Source organism: Oratosquilla oratoria, chromosome 3 (genome assembly GCF_046742065.1).
Source record: "Oratosquilla oratoria isolate Oo_2021 chromosome 3, ASM4674206v1, whole genome shotgun sequence".
NCBI classification, from domain to species: Eukaryota; Metazoa; Arthropoda; class Malacostraca; order Stomatopoda; family Squillidae; genus Oratosquilla; species Oratosquilla oratoria.
Window position 1 is genome coordinate 55,262,934 of NC_134779.1, and position 21,575 is coordinate 55,284,508.

General features: G+C 43.6%; 1 protein-coding gene across 11 annotated transcripts in view; it reads left to right on the forward strand.

Annotated features, from left to right (window-relative positions):
- The window catches only part of Tdg (Thymine DNA glycosylase), a 322,054-nt gene that overhangs the window by 21,224 nt on the left and 279,255 nt on the right, over positions 1 to 21,575 (forward strand). The gene's annotated exons all lie outside the window — the stretch shown is intronic.

Below are 21,575 nucleotides of genomic sequence, written 5' to 3' on the forward strand. Positions count from 1 at the left end.
CTCAAACGAACTCTCAACTGTCGCCAACGGGGGATCCCGTGGTAGCCCAGTGTGATAACCACTTTCCCCAGAATAGTCATGAATGTCTCTGGCGGTCGGATATCTCCTCCATAAAGTCTTCCATTCTCCGTGGCTCCATTTCTTCGGTGCGATAGTGTCCTCAAGGAAACAAGAAACAAGCGTTGGTTATCGCGGATTCCCCTTGGAAAAAAAAAAAAAAAAAAAAAAAAAAAAAAAAAAAATATTATATATATATATATATACCTGTATATATATATATATATATATATATATATATATATTTATATATATATACTGTATATATATATATGAATACAGGATCCGGACCCGCGCTGGAGAGCTAGTTAAGACTTTTCTAACCGAGGTGGTAGACTTCGTATATTCTATTCTGGTGAGTGCCGGGTGATTTGGTTCAGGTTTGAGGGCGGCAGGACCCCGTTATCTATGGCAGGGGGGGATTATATTTTTTGTTCTGTCTGACGCCAGACGATTTTATTCGACCCCGGGGGTGCGGGGGAGGCGGCAGGGCGCTACTTGAGGGACGCGGGCAAAGTGCCAGAATATATGCAGCACCGCTGCAGCACACACACGCACACACACACACACACACACACACACACACACACACACACACACACACACACACACACACACACACACACACACACACACACACACAAGCGTACACACGTACACAAACGTACACTCTCGCACGCACACACACTCCCAAACCCCTTGAGCACTGTACCACGACCCCCCACAGTCACAGCCTGAGCTTTGCCAGTGTAAGGTACCTGTACCACCACGCCCCCGAGCAACGCTAGCAGCGTGGACCCGCCGTACCATGGCCGGTGCAGTTCAGCAACGGCCCAAACACGCACATTTCCCCCCCCCCCTTTTTAGGTAGAACATTAAAGATGGCGTCACACTAGGCCTTTCTCGATAGCATGCTACTCGCTTTTTGTTACTTCGTTTTAGTAGAAACGACTTCAGTTACGATTTTTTTCCCCAAAAGTCTTGTGTCGTATAGTGAAAAGCTGAATGACGAATTTAGAGAAGTTAAACCTATAATACGAATGTTAGGTACATTGAGATGCTCTTACAAAAGTCTAGAAAAGTGTAACCGAAGTCGTTTCTACTCAAACGAAGTAGCAAAAGCAAGTAGCATGCTAGCCTAGTGTGCCGACACCTTTACGATACGAATGGCACTATGACGTCGATTCTTTCTCGTCATCGCAAAATTACGACCCAGAGCCAGACCCAAAGGAGGTAAACAACCACTGTTGTAGTACCCAGAAGTGAAGGCAACAGTACCCGGGCTCCTGTGCATCCCCTAAGTAGAAAAGCGCTGATTAGGTTAGGTTAGCTGAGGTTAGGTTAGGTTAGCTAAGGTTAGGTTAGCTGAGGTTAGGTTAGATTAGGTTAGGTTAGGTTAGGTTAGCTGAGGTTATGTTATGTTAGCTGAGGTTAGGTTAGGTTAGCTGAGGTTAGGTTATGTTAGCTGAGGTTATGTTAGGTTAGCTGAGGTTAGGTTAGATTAGCTGATGTTTGGTTAGTTGAGGTTAGGTTAGATTAGCTGAGGTTAAGTTAGATTAGCTGATGTTAGATTAGGTTAGCTGAGGTTAGGTCAGGTTAGCTGAGGTTAGGTTAGATTAGCTGATGTTAGGTTAGGATAGTTGAGGTTAGGTTAGCTGAGGTTGGGTTAGATTAGCTGAGGTTAGGTTAGTTGAGGTTAGGTTAGACTAGCTGAGGTTAAGTTAGGTTAACTGAGGTTAAGTTAGCTGGGGTTAGGTTAGGTTAGCACTTTCAAAATGCCATTACCATAGCACTTTGACCGCATCCTGTTAGCGCGTCACATCAGGAAGTTGGTAACCACATGATTAGCATCATGTCATAACGTCACGCCTTTTTATCACGTCACGCGTTGAGGGAAAGCTGGAGTGGTAGACGAGGACTCTCACGTGGTCAGTATTTATTGACAATATTTACATTGTCAATATTTCGGTTATTGACAAACAAGACCCCTTACGCACTTTCAATAACAGTCAAGAAATTTTCAAATGTTTTCTAGAATATTTTCTATAGCGCTCTTAATATCATTACGTGGGTTAGTATTGATGGAATTACTTCAGGATATTGTCAATAGATAATGATTGTGATGCAGGGGTCGTTCCCATTGTAGGAATGTACAGTCTCCTCCACTTCTAAGTGTATCTTAGGTCGTAGATTTACGACGTGCACGTGCGAGGTCGAATACGCTCGTTCCGACCTCGCAAAAGGCAGCAACTAATCGTGTTTATAAGTGGAGTCAACTGTACAGTGCAAATGATGCCATGACTGTCGCCAGGTGATTTTATTCAAATGAGAGAACATCACGAACGTGACACTTTATGCATCACTTGTCACGCCATATCTCAGGCGTCACGCCACGTCACACAAACGACATGACACTACCAGGTGTCCTATCGTGACGCCATCTGACACTAGAGTAATGTACCGCATGACACGACACGCTGCTGCAGTCGTCGTGACACGGGGAGCGTGTCAACTCGATATTTCGTGACAGACCGGCTCTTTGTGTCATTCCCGATTTCGTCGTTCTAGGTGATCTGTTTCCATTTTTTTTTTTTTTTTTTTTTGTGGTGGGGCTCCCCTTAAAGCTGAATAAAATCGCTTGGCAGAAGATGTGATACGGAGGTCGAAGTGAGGTTGGTCACTGAAAACAAATAGCCACGGCCGTATCACCTCAATATCACGTGCCGCTACCTATCACACCACACCTGCATATCACCCGGACAGCTGCCTGTCGTGCTGCGTGGGTGGGAGGGTCACTTCGCACTAAAGTTGGTAACCCTCGCGACGGCATTTCGTAATTGTGGGGAACCACATACACACACGCGCACACACACACACACACACACACACACACACACACACACACACACACACACACACACACATACACAAGAGAGACAAGAGAAACACAAGAGGACATAGAAAGAAACTCAAAAACATAGAATAGAAAAGATCTGAAGAAGAACAGTTTTCCACATAGAGTGGTGGACACTTGGAACAAACTGGACGAAAAAAATAGTGTGTGCAAAAACCATTCATGAATTTAAGAGCAAACTAGACATTGCTACATACAAAGGCGGGACACCACGAACGTAGCTCCCCTTCCCGTAAAATACAACTAGGTAAATACACATATACACAAACACACACACACATACACACACGCACTCACACACACATACACATGCACTCACACATACACATACACACACGACTCGTGGTGCAGAGGTAGAGTTCCCGGCCACCACTACGGCGGTCCGGGCTCGAATCCCGCCCAGGGCTGAAATAATTTTAGTAACGCTGCGCTGTGAGTCGTTACTCCAACTCTCGTGGGCGGGGAGTTGTGTGTGTGTTTGCTTGTAAGGTCACATTACCCATAAATCGGTCATATATGAGCTCTGAGCTCTTCCGGGAGGGAAATAGCTGTCGATCACAAGTCCAACACGTGATCCAAGACCATGGTGATTCTTACGCACATACACACATATCCATACACACACACATACATACATACACTCACACATGCATACACATATACACACACACGCGCGCACACATACACTCACACACATACATACATACACTCACACATGCATACACATATACACACACACGCGCGCACACATACACTCACACACGCAAACACACACACACACACACGTACACACACACACACACACACACACACACACACACACACACACACACACACACACACACACACACACACACACACACACACACACACAGCGAGCAATCCATCCATCCATCCATCCATTCCATCGAGGCAGGCAGTCTACCAGCGAGCTGATGAGATAAATTTAAACAGACGAAGTGCACCGTGGGATTCAGCCACTTCAGGAGACCTGGCGGACCCCCCTGAAGTGGGCGGTGTCCGTCACGTCTCACTGAATAAAATCGCCTGGCGTCAGCCGGAATATGCGCAGGAAAGGTCGACAGCGCTATGGAAGATGAATAGAATCGTCTCCAAGTGGAAAAAATAGATTTTTTTTTTCTTTTTTTACATGTAATAGTAACCTAGCGCGATGACCGGAATAAGGACACAAAATTTGTCATTGGTTATGATAGAGGTTACTTGAGATAAATACCCTGTTTACTACTGAAGGGGCCGGGTTAATTCGAAGACAGCGTAAGTGCCTGACGGCGTCCAGGCTAAAAGGAGGAGGGGACCCCCCCCCCCCGTTATGGAAGAGGTTCATAGAGAGAGTTTGGAACGCTGGAACGTCACGGAGATGAATGCCGATCACTTGGCGCCAAACAAGGACTTGCATAACGTAACAAGGCTCCACCCCCCACCCCACCCCACCCCACCCTCCCTGGTATTGTCATGCCCGAATTGTTAACACATAGAATTTGTGTTATGTAATGTATGTGTAACACGGCATGTAGTATACGCATATTGGCACGTGTACATGAGATTGGTGGTATATACGCAAACGCACGCAAGCAATCGTGCACGCACACACGCACGCACGCACGCAATCAAACAATTGTGCGCACACACACACGGACGCACGCACGCACGCAAGTAAGCAGTCGTACGTACGCACACACACACGCAAGCAAGCAAGCAGTTATACGCTTACATGCACGCACACACACCCACCCACACACACACACACACACACACACACACACACACACACACACACACACACACACACACACACCCACGAGCACGCAAGCACACCAATCCTGTTTTGCTTGACGCTGCTCGGTAGGTGCTGGACCTGGAACGCTAGACACCGCCGCCGCTTGCGCAGCTAGCGACGCATCGCGCAACGCGACGCGACGCGCCGCCGAGACACACAATGTTGGGCTGAAGTCCCTCAGCACGCAGCACCGTAGCAACCCCTTCAACAGTGTACCGCACGCGACACCGCCGCCGCCGCCGCCGCCGCCGCCACCGCGGCCAGGCTATCACCCTCATCGCTGCCCGCCTGCGTGACTCCGCAGCACCCCATAGCATTACACGCTGCAGCTGAAAAGTAAACACTGCCTGAAACCCCCTTCGTTACTGAGGGAGGGGGGAGGGGGTGGCAGGGATGTGAATGGAATAGCCTGGCGGTAGAATGAAGTACCTACACCCGCTTAAGAAGGTGTCAAGGTGAAATAGGGTGTGTCCCCTTCCCCCACTCCCACCCACGCCTACGGTACAGAAGATAGGGGTGGGGTGGGGTGGGGGTGGCACGGAGATGAATGAAACTGCCTGACGGCAGGCAGGGTCAAAGGAAAAGTGTCGCGTCGGCAGAGGATCGACTGCGGACGGGGATCGACCCTGAGCTGAGCTACCGCCGAGGGAGGTGGGCGTGTCATCCGCCGCGCCGTGTCGCGGTATTGAGGGGGTCGGCTTTGGTGACCCGGTTCTCAATAAGAGAGAAAATTGTACCCTGCACTAATATTCCTATCGGGACAAAATAACGCTCTTTAATTTCACAAGGGACGCTGAACTCGGGACGCAGCCTATTACGGGGACTGTTCTCGAGTGTGCGTGTGTGTGTGCGTGTGAAAATATTTGTTTACCTAATTGTGGTATACGGGAAAGGAGCAACACTCGTCGGGTCCCGTCTCCTATTCTCTATTTTCTTATCACACCTAACCTCAAATAGCTGTGTGTGTATGTGCAAGTGTGCATGTGTACAGGTGTATGTATGTGTATGTGTGTGTGTGTGTGTGTGTGTGTGTGTGTGCGCGTGTTTACTTAATAAACCTAGTCTATATGTGAGAGATTCACCATGATCTTAGATCACGTGCAGAACTTGTGATAAATATCTGTTAACCTCCCAAATGATAGCTCAAAGCTCACACTGTCCATGTGCACTTGCTCGTGTGCGTGTGTGTGTGTGTGTGTGTGTGCGTGCGTGCGTGCGTGGTACACAGCACCTTCGTTCAGCAACCCACCCACCCCATCCCCCGGCCCAGTTTGATAATGAGGCCGAGTCTCGCACAGTGGCGCACAGGTGTGCTGTTGGCCTCGCCTCAGACAAAACTACCCTCAACTGCCTTGGTCACAGGACAAAGAAGGAACAGAAGCATGCCGAGGCTGCGCTCAGCATGATGATAATGATATGCTGTAGCGCCAGTGAACCATCACGGCTGTGGATCACGTGCTGGAGTGGTGGTCACCAGATCTTTACTCACCGTGGTGAGAGCTCAGAGCTCGTATCTGTGGGTTATGCTGTGGCGATGAAGCATGGAGAAGAAGCATATTGAGCGCATATGCTACAACACCGACCTTGAATCGCGTGCCGGAATCGTGATCGACAGATGTTTACCCTCCCCGATAAGAGCTCAGGCACTGTTGACAGTGTCACAGGGAAAGGTAAATCTAGCAAGTGTTTGCACTGTTGCAGTGTCATACAGTTCCAGGAACAAAGTCCACGACGCACAACAACAGCGCGAGATTCTCCATAAGGGTTCAAACTCGGGTCAACTACAGTCCATAACAACAACAACAACAACAACACTCTGGATGGTGTGGCAGTTATAGTGCCAATGACCAGTCTAACGACCCTACCTTCCATACTGACTTGCCAGTTATTGTTCCAAATAAAACGGCAGTTCCTCTAGGTCTCGACAACGTAGGTATAGCAGTATAGCAGTTAGGCAACTTCAATCAGACCGTTCCTTTAATCCGGCTCCCAAGTGCCGTCCCTTTAATGATCCCACGCACCAGAGATGTATTGGAACCCCTTCAGCAAAATCAATATTTATTGACAATATTTTTATGTGTTTTCATCAATACTGTGCCAGGTTGATGCCAACAGTATCCTAGAGAACTCTTAGTTGCCATGGAAACCACGGGAAAGGTCAGGGTTAGCAGTAATAGATGTATTGACAATAAATTCGTCGTTAATGAATATTGACAGTAAAATTATTGTCGGTAGATATTGACAGAGGGAGATCCCCATAATTTCACTGTAGTTTATTTCTAATTAACGTTACCTTAACTACCTGAGTATTGGTACCTCAACCACATGGGTAATACTTCGAGAATACTTATCAATCTCACTGAGTAACACTACGTCCACCTCAACGAGAATACTTCGAGAGCCGAGTAACTGAGTAACGTTACTTCAGGTACCTGAGTAATCGTCTCAGAATACTTTGAGAGCAAGAGGGTCACCCTTGAGCGGCGGCGACAGATGAGAAAAATACGAGAGAGAGGAAGAGAGAGGGAGAGAGAGAGAGGCGAGTGGGGGGTGCCATCGTCTCAGTCTCAGCTGACCCTGTGCCAAACAGTGCCATCACCACCACCACCACCACCACCACCTCGCTACCTTCCCCGGCACCATACCTGCCTCGCTTGCCCAGTCACAACATAGTTCGTTGATGCACTATACTCACTTCACCATACTACCCCACCACCCTTCGCTTCACCATACCAACACTCCACTTCCCTTTGCCAACTCCCTCTACCTGCACCATACCAACTCCTCCTCTCCCCCCTCCCTTCACAACACCAAGGTATCTGTGTTGGTAACTTCCTAAATATAACCCGTTAGCTTTAACATACCACCCCCTACGTTCACACTACCAACAAGCTGACTGTGGTCAGGACTACCTGTAGTTAACTAAGCTCGTAAACACGATTCATTCAACTCTTCATTAACGAAGGGGGCGACGAGTGCCACTGCGGTGAATAGAATCGCCTGACGACAACAAGAACATGGGGAACAGGACCGGCCGGTATGGAAGGGCCCAGTCCCTTTTAACATGGGAGGGGGCGTCCTTTGCATATTTTATTTTGGCTAACGTCAGGCGAATTTATTCAGCCTAGTGGGGGGGTGGCTGAACGGAATCGTGCTCGGTCGAAAACCCCAGTGAAGAAGCCTATTCCCGGCCTGAAATTGTAGGGTTAGGGGGAGATATGTTAGTTAAACGATCTTAATTAACTTTGTTTCCTGTGGTGATGCACTTCAGAGGCTTTGTTCTGGTCAGCGCCTGGAGGGGGAGGGGCGAGGGGCGTGGTGTTGGGAGAATAAATTCATATTTTGGTCGCTGCTGCATATTCGCGAACAGCGCGAAATAATTATCTCGCGAAATAATCTGGTCGGATGATCCCCATTTGCAGATGACAACAGTGCGAGATTCGCAAAAATGTATATAGAAATAAATAGAAAATAAGATAAAGATAATTAAATAAAATAAAAAATAAAATGAGAAATTAAAATAGGAAAATAGAATAACACAAAAAATAAAGTTAATAAAAAAATAGAGCTTACGGCAGGAGGAGCTTAACTTCAGCCGAGAATGTCGACTTTGCCCCGGAGAGCCAGGGCAAATGACAGTCACCGTTGGGAATCGACCTCGATCATTCCCAGTGAGCCAATCATCTCTCAAGTGTGTTTCGCCCTTTCTTGTGGCACTCCGTCGGTGATCGACGTCGACAGTGCTCCGGTGAAGTGTGATGGTTTGAGTGAGGCTGGGAGTGAGGTCTCTCATGCACCTGACGGTGGTGTACCGACAAGTAACCTTACTTATCACCGAACGCCATTCGATTCGCCTCGCTCACAGAATCATCTCCAAGGGGGATAACCTAAGATGGATGAGGCAAAGGGCTCGTCGATGCATGTCGTGTGTGTGTGTGTGTGTGTGTGTGTGTGTGTATGTATATATATATATATATATATATATATTATATATATGCATGTCTATACATATATATATAGATAGATATGTATATAATATATATATATATATATATATATATATATATATATATATATATATATATATAATGAGTATATCATGGCGACAACCGGCACTAAAGGAAATTTAACACTCAGAACGAAAAGTGGTAATAATTGGAAGAAAAGTGTGGAGACTTGGGCTTAAATTCTTGGTAGGAATTGCTTTTAAGCCCCCTCCCCACCCTCGAGGAGAAGCATCAGTTAATCCTGGGATTAATGTTAACGAAGACGGGTAGAGTAATCCCCGGGGTTTGTCTCATCCCCCCCCCCTTCTCCCCTGTCGGAATCGAACCGGGTCGCATATTGGAAGGCCTGGAAACAAAGATAAGGTTCATTTCACTTCTGGGTACTACAGAAATCGACCGACGCCAACTGCGAGGTTTGTGTACGTCGTAGGTTTACGATACGCGCGAGTTGCGAGGTCGCAATCTACGACTCAAAGATACGAGCTGCTCACAAATCCCAGGAAGACATAAAAGCCAGTGTAGTACGTAGAACTGGAGCCAACTGCACACACACACACACACACACACACACACACACACACACACACACACACACACACACACACACACACACACTCGTGGCGCAGTTGGTAGAATTCCCGGCTGCCACTATGGAGGTCCGGGTTCGAATCCCGCCCAGGGCAGAATTAATTTCAGTATCGCTGCGCTGCGGGTTGTTACTTCAACTCTCGTGGGCGGGGAGTTGGGTGTGTGTGTGCGTGTCAGGTCACAGCATTACCCATAGATCGGTCATACATGAGCACTGAGCTCTCTTCCGGGAGGGAAATAGCTGTCGATCATGAGTCCAACGCGTGATCCAAAGGCCATGGTGAATCACACACACACACACACACACACACACACACACACACACACACACACACACACACACACACACACACACACACACACACACACACACACACACACACACACACACACACACACACACACACACAGTAGAGGTGTACGGTATAAACATGTGTGCCGAGTAGCGGGTTGATTTCCATCGTGGTTTCGGGCGACGTAGGCCCGTGTTCGACTCCAACAATTACGGGCAACGTCTACCTGACCCAAATAATTCGAGCACCTAGGGAAAAGATAACGGTTTCCTAACGTGACGGTATATATATATATATATACATACATATATATATGTATATATATAAATATTTATATATATATATGTATATATATGTGTGTGTGTGTGTATATGTATATATATGTATATATATAAATGTATATATATATATTATATATATATATATATATATATATATATATATATATATATATATATATATATCTGTTTACCAGTAAGGAAAACAAGAAACACGAAATTCCCAAGCGCTTTCATGTGTTTCACATCTTCAGGGGATAAAATTGGTATAAAGTAAGTAATAAAAGACAAGTAGTAACAATAGGAGCAGGAATGTTACAAGACAAATAATATTAGGGGAGGTAACAAAGGTAATCTGGGATAGGCAGAGAAAGTGAAAAGTAACGGTGATAGCACATGGTTATATATATATATATATATATATATATATATATATATATATATATATATATGGTGGTTACAGAATTGTGTCCCGGGAACTGGTTATTTTACTAAGGACAAGAGCGTCTCAATTCTTATAGGTTCGCCAACAGGTTCGTTCGTTCTTGTGACCTTGCCAAGGTCAACCCCAAAACGTGGTCGTGGTTTTGAGACGCATCTCGCCCCGTCGGGATTGGGTATTACCTGTTTATATACTTGAAGTAGTACATAGAAACTGCAAGAGTAGAACAATGGAAGTAGCCTATATAGATAAATGAATATTAAAAAATAAACGTAATAAAGATAAATATGTGTGGAAATGATAAGATAAGTGAAAAAGAAGAAGAAGGCAGTGGAAATATAAAGTCTTAAAAAAAAAAAAAAAAAAAAAAAAGTTGGGGAAAAAAGTTCAAGGTCTTTCCATAGAGGAAGATACCTCGATCCTGAGAGGACGGAAGAATAAACACCGAGACTGAAGATGACCTCGGGTCATACGACGCTGTCGCCGTCGGGATTTTCGGATCCCCCCCCCCCCGAGTCCTTTTGTCAGGTCATGTTCGATTATCATTTCAGGTCAGGACAGGGCAAGTGCCGCCGAAAATGTGGCTAACATTTCAAGAAGACCGTCATCCCGACGTCGATACTGATCGAGGGCGGCGTAGTTTGTTCAACGCGACAGCGATAAAGTCTTCAGCGGCGATACTCTGAGTGTGGTGCTCCGTGTTAAGGCGTGCGGGTGACGGGGAATAAAAGCCTCGCCGCCATCGATCATCACAGGGAAACCTGTCCAATGTTGCAAACGAACAAAGGACGCCGAGGTTGCACACAATGATTGCAAGCAGCAGTTTGTAACCCGGAATTGGCCCTTACCTATGGCGAACTACCCGGAATTGGCCCTTACCTGTGGCGAACTACCCAGAATTTGTCCTTACCTGTAGCGAACTACCCGGAATTGGCCCTCACCGCTGGCGAATGGTGAACCACAAGGAATTAGCCCCCACCACTGGCGAACTATCAGGAATTGGCCCGCACGACTGGTGAACTACCAAAAATTGGCACTTACCACTGGCAAACTACCAGGAATTGGCCCTCACTAGCCTACTGGCGAACTATGAGGAATTGGCCCTCATCACTGGTGAACTACCAAGAATTGGCACTTACCACTGGCGAACTACCAGGAATTGACCCTCACTACTGGCGAACTATCAGGAGTTGGCCCTCACCGCTGGTGAACTACCAGGAACTGACCCACACGACGTGGAAACTACCATGGAGTATATACATACAAACGAAGCTTTAATTACTGACCTTTACATGCATACATACATATATATAATCATGCATACATCCGCACGGTGTTGCTGGGTCATGAGCCCCAAAAAGGAACCCTGACCTTAACAAGAACAGGCCACTTCACGACAGAAAGAGAACGAACGAAATGACGTCATGAATCTGCTTCGAGTTACGACCTCCACGACATCTGGAGACAATAATGAATTCGCAAGTCGAGTCAGTCGACTGTCGTGCCTCCACATGACGTCACACCATTAGGCTTCCTCCCAGAGCGAAGTGACCTGTTCTTGTATAGACTCTGGTCGTGGTCACAGCACCATGCGCAGTGGTCACACACCATCCCCGGATCACAGTACACTCACAATACATACAATACAGCCTAGGTTACTGTTAGTTGTAGGTAATTAGGTTCTTCGTCAATAAAACCGGTTTAGATAATCGGGTTTCAAGCGAACCCGGACGCCGGCGTCTGGGGTCAGTTCGAGTCAACGCGTAGTGGCTATCGTGCAGAGCCACCTCGTAGAGCTGGGCATGGCATCAACATCACGTTTCACGCGGTATGCCATCAAATGCAACTCTGCTGTTTTGGTACTCCACGGTACTGGGAAAACTGTATACCAAGACCGAAGAAAATTGGAAAAAAAAAGTAAATTAGATGAATATTGAAACAGATACACAAACAAATAACCTAGCCGTATTAAACAGATAATCAAATAGATGAATAGATAGATAATTAAGAATTTATAGATGAATAAAAATGTCTCGTTCTCAGAGGGGTCGATGTTTCCATTAACGTTCGATCAGCTGCTTATGCCGGACACTAAATTTTCAATTTCCTTCGCGTTTAATGTCACATTGTTTCGCGTTTCTTGTGTCCACCAGTACTTTCTTTATTTCACAGCGAAAGGACGGAACGAGTCTGCTGTGTTGGTATAGCCTGAATTCAAAATAAACGACTAAATAATTAAATAAACGAGTCATTAGGTAAATCTATAAGTGATTAGATGACTAGGTAAACAAGTAAACGAGTTATATCAGTGATGAACTACATAAAAACAAACAAACAAGTAAGTAAACAGGTAGACGAACGCGTTTTGGGGAATCCCATTGTACAGGTACCAGCTAAACCCAAGGAGGTGGTGATCGCCCTTCTAGCCCATCTGTAGTGCAAATAAGGAAGTAATTGACAGATTGTCCTCGTCTCTGGTGGAGATGGACAAGTACTACTACGCCCGCCAGGAGCTTCCTGGACAGTAGTGCCTCAGAACCAGTTTCCAGACGTCTTCGGTAGTAGAGACCGTCTGTGTTTGTGTGTGTGTGTGTGTATTGACCTAGTTGTGTTTTACGGGAAGAGAGCTGTGCTCGTGGTGACCCGCTTTTGTATCTTTCAGCATCCAGTTTGATCTTAAATTTTTGTATAGTTTTTGCGCTCACTGTTTCCTCACTCAATTTGTTCCATATATCCACCACTGTGTGTGTGTGTGTGTGTGTGTGTGTGTGTGTGTGTTTGTGTGTGTGTGTGTGAATCGCTCGTAGAATCCTATCTCCCATTTTCTAATGACCATACTTAGCTTCAAATTCATGTATGGATTCAGTATGGACTGTATCACCTAGATAATTGTATATGCGTGTGTGAGTGTGTGTGTGTGTTTTGTGTGTGTGTGTGTGTGTGTGTGTGTGTGTGTATCGAGGATGAGGCGGCCTTGAGGCAGAGGTGGGTGAGGGGCGGGGGGATGGGTTGTGGAGGAGCGGTTTTGATTAAGTCGTTTTTCTCTGGTGGCCAGCGTAATAACGCACGAGGCAGCTCGCGGATCGGGTGGGGCATCGGTACTGGCAACAAGTATGAGGGAAGGGACGCGTGTGAGTGGTGAGGAGCCATAATCACTGCCGCGGTGAGGGGGCATACACCATGAGGCGCTGAGTACCTGCGGCCGAGAACCACCACCTTTGCGGCTGGACTGTTGCTGGTAACTGTGGTCACTAACGAGAATCTGGGAGGAGAGCGGGACTCGAACCCGCGAGATGTGAGAGACCAACACGGGTTCCTTCCCCGACTTCGGAACTAATGCACTAACTAAACGTAGCCTAACCTAACCTAACCTTTGACACAATTTTTTAAAAATCTCCATGGTTGGGGGTCGTAATGACGTCATCCGGGTTGGGGGTCGTAATGACGTCACCGAAGTGCAATGGGGGAGGAGGAGGAGGGGAGGATGCAAGTGGAGGGAAGGGACCAGAAAGGAAAGTTTTAATCACTCGAGGACGCTTAAGGCTTTGAGTCGCTGTCTTCTTTTTCTTCTTTTGCTTCTTTTTCTGGGCAATTCTTTCAGGACCTTGTAAATACTTCGTTTACTTGATTCCTTTTATTTGGTATTTAAATCTATCTTCCTTGTTTTTTTTGTATTGGTGTGTACATATGTACACACACACACACACACACACACACACACACACACACACATACACACTCGTGTGTGATTGTGTGTGCGTATGTGCACGTAGTTTTATTCCGTTTCTTTGTCCGATTTTTCTTTGTTGGATGCAGAGAAAAAAGTAACGCAATGACCCAAACCATAAATATGAGGAATCTCTCTCGCTTGCTCTCTCTCTCTCTCTCTCTCTCTGTCTTTCTTCTCTCTTTCTCTCCCTCTCCCTCTCTTTTATCTTTTCTCTATCTCGCTCTCTCTTCTTTCTTTTCTCTCTCTTCTATCTCTTCTTTCTATCTCTTCTCTCTCTCTTCTCTCTATCTCTTTTCTTTCTCTTCTCTCTCTCTCTCTTCTCTTTCTCTTCTCGCTCTTCTCTCTCTCTCTTCTCTCCTTTTTTCTCCTTTTCTCTTCTCTCTTCTGTCTCTCCCTCTACTCTCCCTCTCCTCTCCCTCTCCTCTCCCTCTTCTCTCCCTCTTCTTACTCTCTCTCTCTAGATGCATAATGTTGACGTCGTCCTTCGGGTGAGCTGAGGAGTAGGTGGAGGAGGAGGAGGAGGAGGACGACTTCCATGCTCTTCCTTCTCGTGCGAACAAGTGGCACAGTCTGTCTGTTCATGGGGGAGAGGACAAACTAGATGTCCGGCGATCAGCATCGATCTGTGGGAGGAATTGGTCTAGAGTTATAATATTCCTTTATTGCTCAGAGAGGGCGTCTCCCGTCCCCCGTCCCCCCCCCCCCACACCGAACTGCAAGACTTGAATTAAACAATCTGTAGACAGTAAGAATAATATAAAAATGTTTCAATTCCAGTTAAAAAGCTAGGTGAGAGGTTCTCCCGAAAACTGAATAAAATAGTTTGCTACCAAGAAAAAAACAAAACAAAACAAAAAAACAAAAACAAAAAAAGGACAAACAAAAACTCGCCCAGCCGGGAGGTAAACACCGCCACCTATGAATGATGTAGTTTTTATCAGTTCGCTCTTTTGATGTTATCATTATTTACAGCGGAGTGGTTCCTCTCCGCGAGTAGAAACCGGATCCTGGGATGAAGAAAAAAAGTGAAAAAAGTGACAGATTTACTTAGAATGGAGAGCGCGGGATCATCCGTGTTGCCCAATATGGGCAATCCCCGCTGATTCCCAGGAGGCGCCGACCAGATGGAGCGGACGTTCTGGCTTTGTTGATGCGAATTTGATTCATCTTGACGTGGGCAACACCAGTAGATAGTTGAGTGTCTATTAACAGCACGTAAACAGTTTAATAACACGTCATTAGTTGACTAACATGCGATCAGTTGACTATCATCGACATGTGGGTAGTTTACTATCCTTAAAACATGAATAGTTGACTATCTTCAACACGTGAATAGTTGACTATCTTCAACAAGCGAATATTTATCTATCAACAACACGTGAATAGTTTACTAACATGCGATTAGTTGACTATCTTTAATATATGAATAGTTGACTGTATCAACATCCCATGAATAGTTGACTGTCTCCAACGCGTGAATAGTTAACTATCTATCAAAAACACGTGAATAGTTGAATATCTTCATAAACACAAATATTTGACTTACATAAATTATTTACTGGCTTCATAAACGAATAGCCATTTTTATGAGCATACAAATAATTTGTCCTCTTTATAAACTCGTATTATTGTCACTTCATAAACGGCTAACTTACATTCCAATGATTTATTGCCGCAGTAAAAACACTAAGTAATTAATTTGCCATCTTCATAAACAACGCGCGGTTAATTCGCCTGTTTTCATAAACACACAATCGCAATTCAACCATTAGTTGCAGTTCTCGAACGGCGTGCGTGGAAGACTGGGTTTGGCAAAAAAAAAAAATAAAAATAAAAAACGGATTTTTTCTGAATGAACATCAAAAGTTCACTTCGGTGTTCACCGTTCGCATGAACACTTCCCACGTTCAAACCTCCCTCTCCTCCTCTCCCCCCCCCCAACCTCCCCCCCAAGACGCAGACGTGTCATGGATGGCCTGCACTTGCTGCATGAGGCGGAAAGTCTGGATGCACGTAGGCGGTGGTGCAAACACACATACAAACATACCAAAAGATCCTTTCCCCCTTATAAGGAGGGTGGCCAAGTCAAAGATTACACACACACACACACACACATTCGCATTCACCCATCCCACACCTATTCGTCGCCCCTCCCGTCTAATCATCACCCCGTGGGTGAAGAGGGGTCATCCCCTACTCCTGCCACACTCCTCAAGTCGGAGGCAACATAGCGAGGCACAGTACTTCCACTGTCATAAGTCGCTTTGAAAGTCTTTTAAAATTGTTTGATTGCATGTTTATACTGAAAGAAGATCAAGGGATAGAAAGTATATATGGCATTTTTGTATAATTTTGTGCCCGGCGTAATCTGACCTAACCTAACCAAACATGGATCAGCCTAAACTAATTTAACTATTGATAATCTTAACCTCGCCTAACCACGCCTGATTCACTAACCATCAATATGATTTTATGCGGTATACTTCCACCTATTTATTTCATTTATCAATTTTTATTTTGTTTTTTTAGTTACTTAGTTTTGTCTTTATTATTTTGTTTCTGTTAGTTAATTGATTTTTTATTTTCTGTATAATTTATTTTATTCATTTATTTTTGTTTATTCGTTTATTTTTGCAAATGTAGAGGAAGCATGAGGGACCACAGCATTGCGCCTAACTACCGCAGCATGCTGGAGCAGCATAGAGTACTAATTCTCCGAAGGAAATGACAGGCGGCTAACCGCACTCTGCGTCTTTTCTGAGTTTCCCCCTGATTTTAATTCCCCCAGCGCGTCTTTGCGGTAAAAAAGAAAAGGTGGGGGGGGAGGGGGAAGGGGGGGCTGCCTGCATGGCGTCAGGGTTGCCAACCTTGGCGGCAGGTACATCCATCGTTGGCGTAAGTTACGACCCCGCGCAAGGTGGTTGACATAGACGCATCTGTAGCACGGACGGCAGAGACAATGAGGATGATTAAACAGCGATCGAAAGCCGCGCCCAGTGTGAATGGAGCATTTAGAGCAAAATATATATATATTTTTTTTTATAACAAATTAGACCTTTTTGCCTGCGAAAGAACTTTTTTTTTGTGTAACATTGGACCTTTTTTGCCTGCAAAAGATTTTTTTTTTTTTTGGTGTGTGTGTGTGTGTGTGTGTGTGTGTGTGTGTGTGTGTGTGTGTGTGTGTGTGTGTGTGTGTGTGTGTGTGTGTGTGTAACAAATTGGACCTTTTTTACCCAGAGGCCACACCCAAAAAATAACGAAATCGCCTGACCACATTAACTAGTCCAAAATCTCTAAACTATATCACCGACTTGAAAAGGTGTTGTCTGTGAAATATGAGGTGACCCTTGTTGTCATTGACAACAAAAGCTTACCCACAAACCACCACTATTATTTTTTAATATTATTTTTCACTGTTGATATTATTAATATCAATCAAATGTGATCTTGAATATTTTAGTGTTAATCAAGCATTGACATTAAAAGTGATTTTGTATTGTTTTGTTTTTTATTTTATTTTTTATCTTGGACCTGATGCCATTTTTTTTACGTGATTTTTATTTTATTTACTTGTTTATATATTTATTTATTTATTTATTTATTTTACGTTGGAGGCGATGTCGCTTAATACCTTTGTAATCACCGGTAGAGTTGGGTTATTCTAGCCTTCGAATCGTAGGAGGGTGGAGATACTTTTGTAGTGACATCCTGTAGCAAGAAGTCTACAGGAGCCATGAAGTCCACGACAGCATGGATTCTCAAAACGGACCATCAGGGGTTACGTGGGACCTTGACAAGGGGGGGGGGGGGTCCATCAGAGCCATCTGGCAATACAGGTGGAATGTCGACCATGGGCAATGGCAGTCAGGAGAATATATTGATTATTTCTGTAATTATATTCTTATTGTTAATTGTTATTTTGTGTTTGTGTGTATGTCCCCTTTTTGTGTCCAGCTATGTGAGGGAACCCGCAGTTTGTTTTCTGTCATGAAAGGGGTTCTCGGTTGGGGAGAAAAAAATTGAGAAGATCCTGCACGGTGGCTACAGCACTTGTGCGACCATCAGGCAACCCGCAGAGGAAATTAGAGTGTATATGTGAACCGCGACATTTGGGTCATTTTCGAGTCGACGAGCGGCGCCTGGGATCCACTTGGGTCGCCGCACATTAGGCCCGCGCGCGCGGACCGCACGGCGGTCGCTCTTCCGCCGAAGGATGGAGGCTGCGGAGAGCAGCAACTCTGCTGCTCCAGCTGCACCTGCAGTATTCTCAAAACAGCTCGAACAAGTCGCTCGACAGCTGCTACAGCGTCGGTGTGTTTTGCTAATGGGCAGCTGTTCATTTGCAGATGTTCATTTATTTGTTCGTTTTTTATTTGTTATCTATTTGTTTAGCATTTGTTTGTTTATGTGAATATATATATATATATATATATATATATATATATATGTAATATATATATATGTATCTATATATAATATATATATATATATATATATATATATATATATATATGATATATGTATATATATATATGTAATATATATATAATATATGTGTGTGTATATATATATATATATATATATATATGTGTGTGTGTGTGTGTTATTCACTTATTAAGTTATTTATTTGTTTATATTTTGTAATTACCTGCGTATTGGCTTTTCATTCTTTTTAAGCATGTTGATGGAATGTAAGACCCTCAATTATTTATTGTTTACATGTTTATTTTTTGTGTTGGAAGTTAGCTTTGTCTTGGGTCTTTGTTTTTTTAAATCTTGATTTTTAACCCTCTGGGCCGACCGGCTTCAACGCTTCCACAAGACGGTGTGTGATTCACCATTGTCATGGATCACGTGTTGGACTCGTGATCGACAGCTGTTACCCTCCCGGATGAGAGCTCAGAGCTCATATATGACCGATCTAGGGGTAATGCTGTGACCTTACACGCACACATACACACCCAATTCCCCGCCCACGAGAGTTGGAGTAACGACTCGCAGCGCAACGATACTGAAATTATTTTAGTCCTGGGCGGGATTCGAACTCGGACCGCTGTAATAGCAGTTGCGAGCGCTACCACTGCGCCGTCGAGAGAGTGTGTGTGTGTGTGTGTGTGTGTGTGTGTGTGTGTTCACTTGGTCTTTGGTGTGTGTGTGTAAATGTCATGGACAGCTCACAAAATGGTCTTTGATAGGACTAACACTTTCGTGACATATATACTAGAATGGGGGTAAAGAATTTGGTGAATTGTGATTGGTTGTTGATGTTGTTAGCAGTGGTGGTAGAGACAAACCAGGATATGGTGTTTAGGTGGGGGAGATATGTGTGTGTGTGTGTGTGTGTTTGTGTGTGTGTGTGACACTTAGAAGACTTAGTGGTCAGAAGGCCCACTAGTCAGAAAATTGGTAAATTATACAGTGGCCAAAAAAAAAAATAATAATAATAAATAGATAAATAAATAACTTGCACAGTCTCATCTTTAGGAATATAGGAGAAAGAGTAGTTGAGCATTTTGAAATTCCAAGCAGAATATGGACTTAATTGACCTACTTTCTATATATGAATATAAAGTACTAGCTTATCGTATACCCAGAACGCCATTTGAATTGTAAAATATAATTCATGTGAGTATAACTCATAGAATATACTAAATGAAATATATAAGATATAATTCATGAGATATACTAACCTAACCTTACCTAAAATTCTGCAAATTGCAGCAACCCTTTTCCATTTAAATGATATCCTAACTAATATTGAACAAAAATTCTGGACATAAATCTCCAAAATGGCGGAGATTTGGCCTAAATATCTATGTCGGCGACCTAAATGCTTATGTCTAGACATAACCTCGACATTATGGACAGCTGATTTAGGTAAAATATCCGCCATTTTGAAGATTTATGTCTAGACTTAGGGATTAGGGCTACTAGGATTTCTGACTAAAGGGCGGACGCCGGGGGAGACTCCAGTCTACAATGAGAAAACCCGAACTACGACAAAGGCTGTCATGCCTATCCACCTCGCAGTGCAGTTGACGACTGAGATGGCAAAAAAATATAGATCCATGTATATTAATGATGAATTGTTATGATTTTATTATTGTTATTATAGTAGTAGTATAATATTACTACTAGTAGTAATATAGTATTAATAATAATAATAATATTAATAATATTCTCATTATTATCATTATTATTATTAATAATATTATTATTATTATTATTATTACTACTACTACTACTACTACTACTACTACTACTACTACTACTACTACTACTACTACTACTACTACTACTACTACTACTACTACTACTACTCTACTACTACTACTACTACTACTACTACTACTACTACTACTACTACTACTACTACTACTACTACTACTACTACTACTACTACTACTACTACTACTACTACTACTACTACTACTACTACTACTACTACTACTACTACTACTACTACTACTACTACTACTACTACTACTACTACTACTACTACTACTATTATTATCATTATTGACCAAACATTTGTATCACCGTAAGGAATATTAAGACAACAATATCGCCACTGCTGGCGACAATAACGCCATCGCCATTTAAGAAATGCGCCATTCTCGATCACTATCGCTGTTGGCATGGCGGTATTCTGCCAACAATAATCTGACACTAATTTGATCTAAGTAAACTTAACCACACACACACACACATATACACACACACATATACACACACACACACACACACACACACACACACACACACACACACACACACACACACGCATATATATATATATATATATTCGTCATATAGAGACTATACGCAAGAAGATAATCAAAAATTAATCTTCAATAGCATTTAACCTCGTCTGCCTGCAAGAATATATATACGTATGTATATATGTGTATATGCATATATATATACTCGGCGATATCTTCATCTTAATATAGAAAAAAATTCAACTAAGTACACGTAAAGTGTGCGCAAGCTTGTTCTTCCGACTGTACATCGAATAAATATCTAAATTATGAAGTGATTTTAACTCCGTGCTCCCTCTTCTCATATTGTTAATAAGGTGGTTATTAATTTTAAGATCTCCTGTACTGTTCTTAGCCTCTTTTTCTTTGTATATACTCTTTTATTTATGTTTTTCATTATTTTTCTTTCTTTTTTGTGCATGCTTCTTGTTTCTTCTTCTTCTTCTTCTTTATTCATTTATTTTTTATTTTATCTGATTTTATTTTATTTTTTATTTTATTTTTTATTTTTATTTTTATTTTTTTCATGCTTGGTATATGATCTGATTCGGCCATCCCCCTCACAAGGGGGAAAGGGCCTCTTGGTATTTGTGTATATTTTTTCGTGATGCTGTGTGCATCTTCAAAGGAATATAAATCTTTCCCGTGATAAGGAATTAATGGAAACTATCCCTTGATCGGTTACCCTGGATCCGTATATCTGTAGG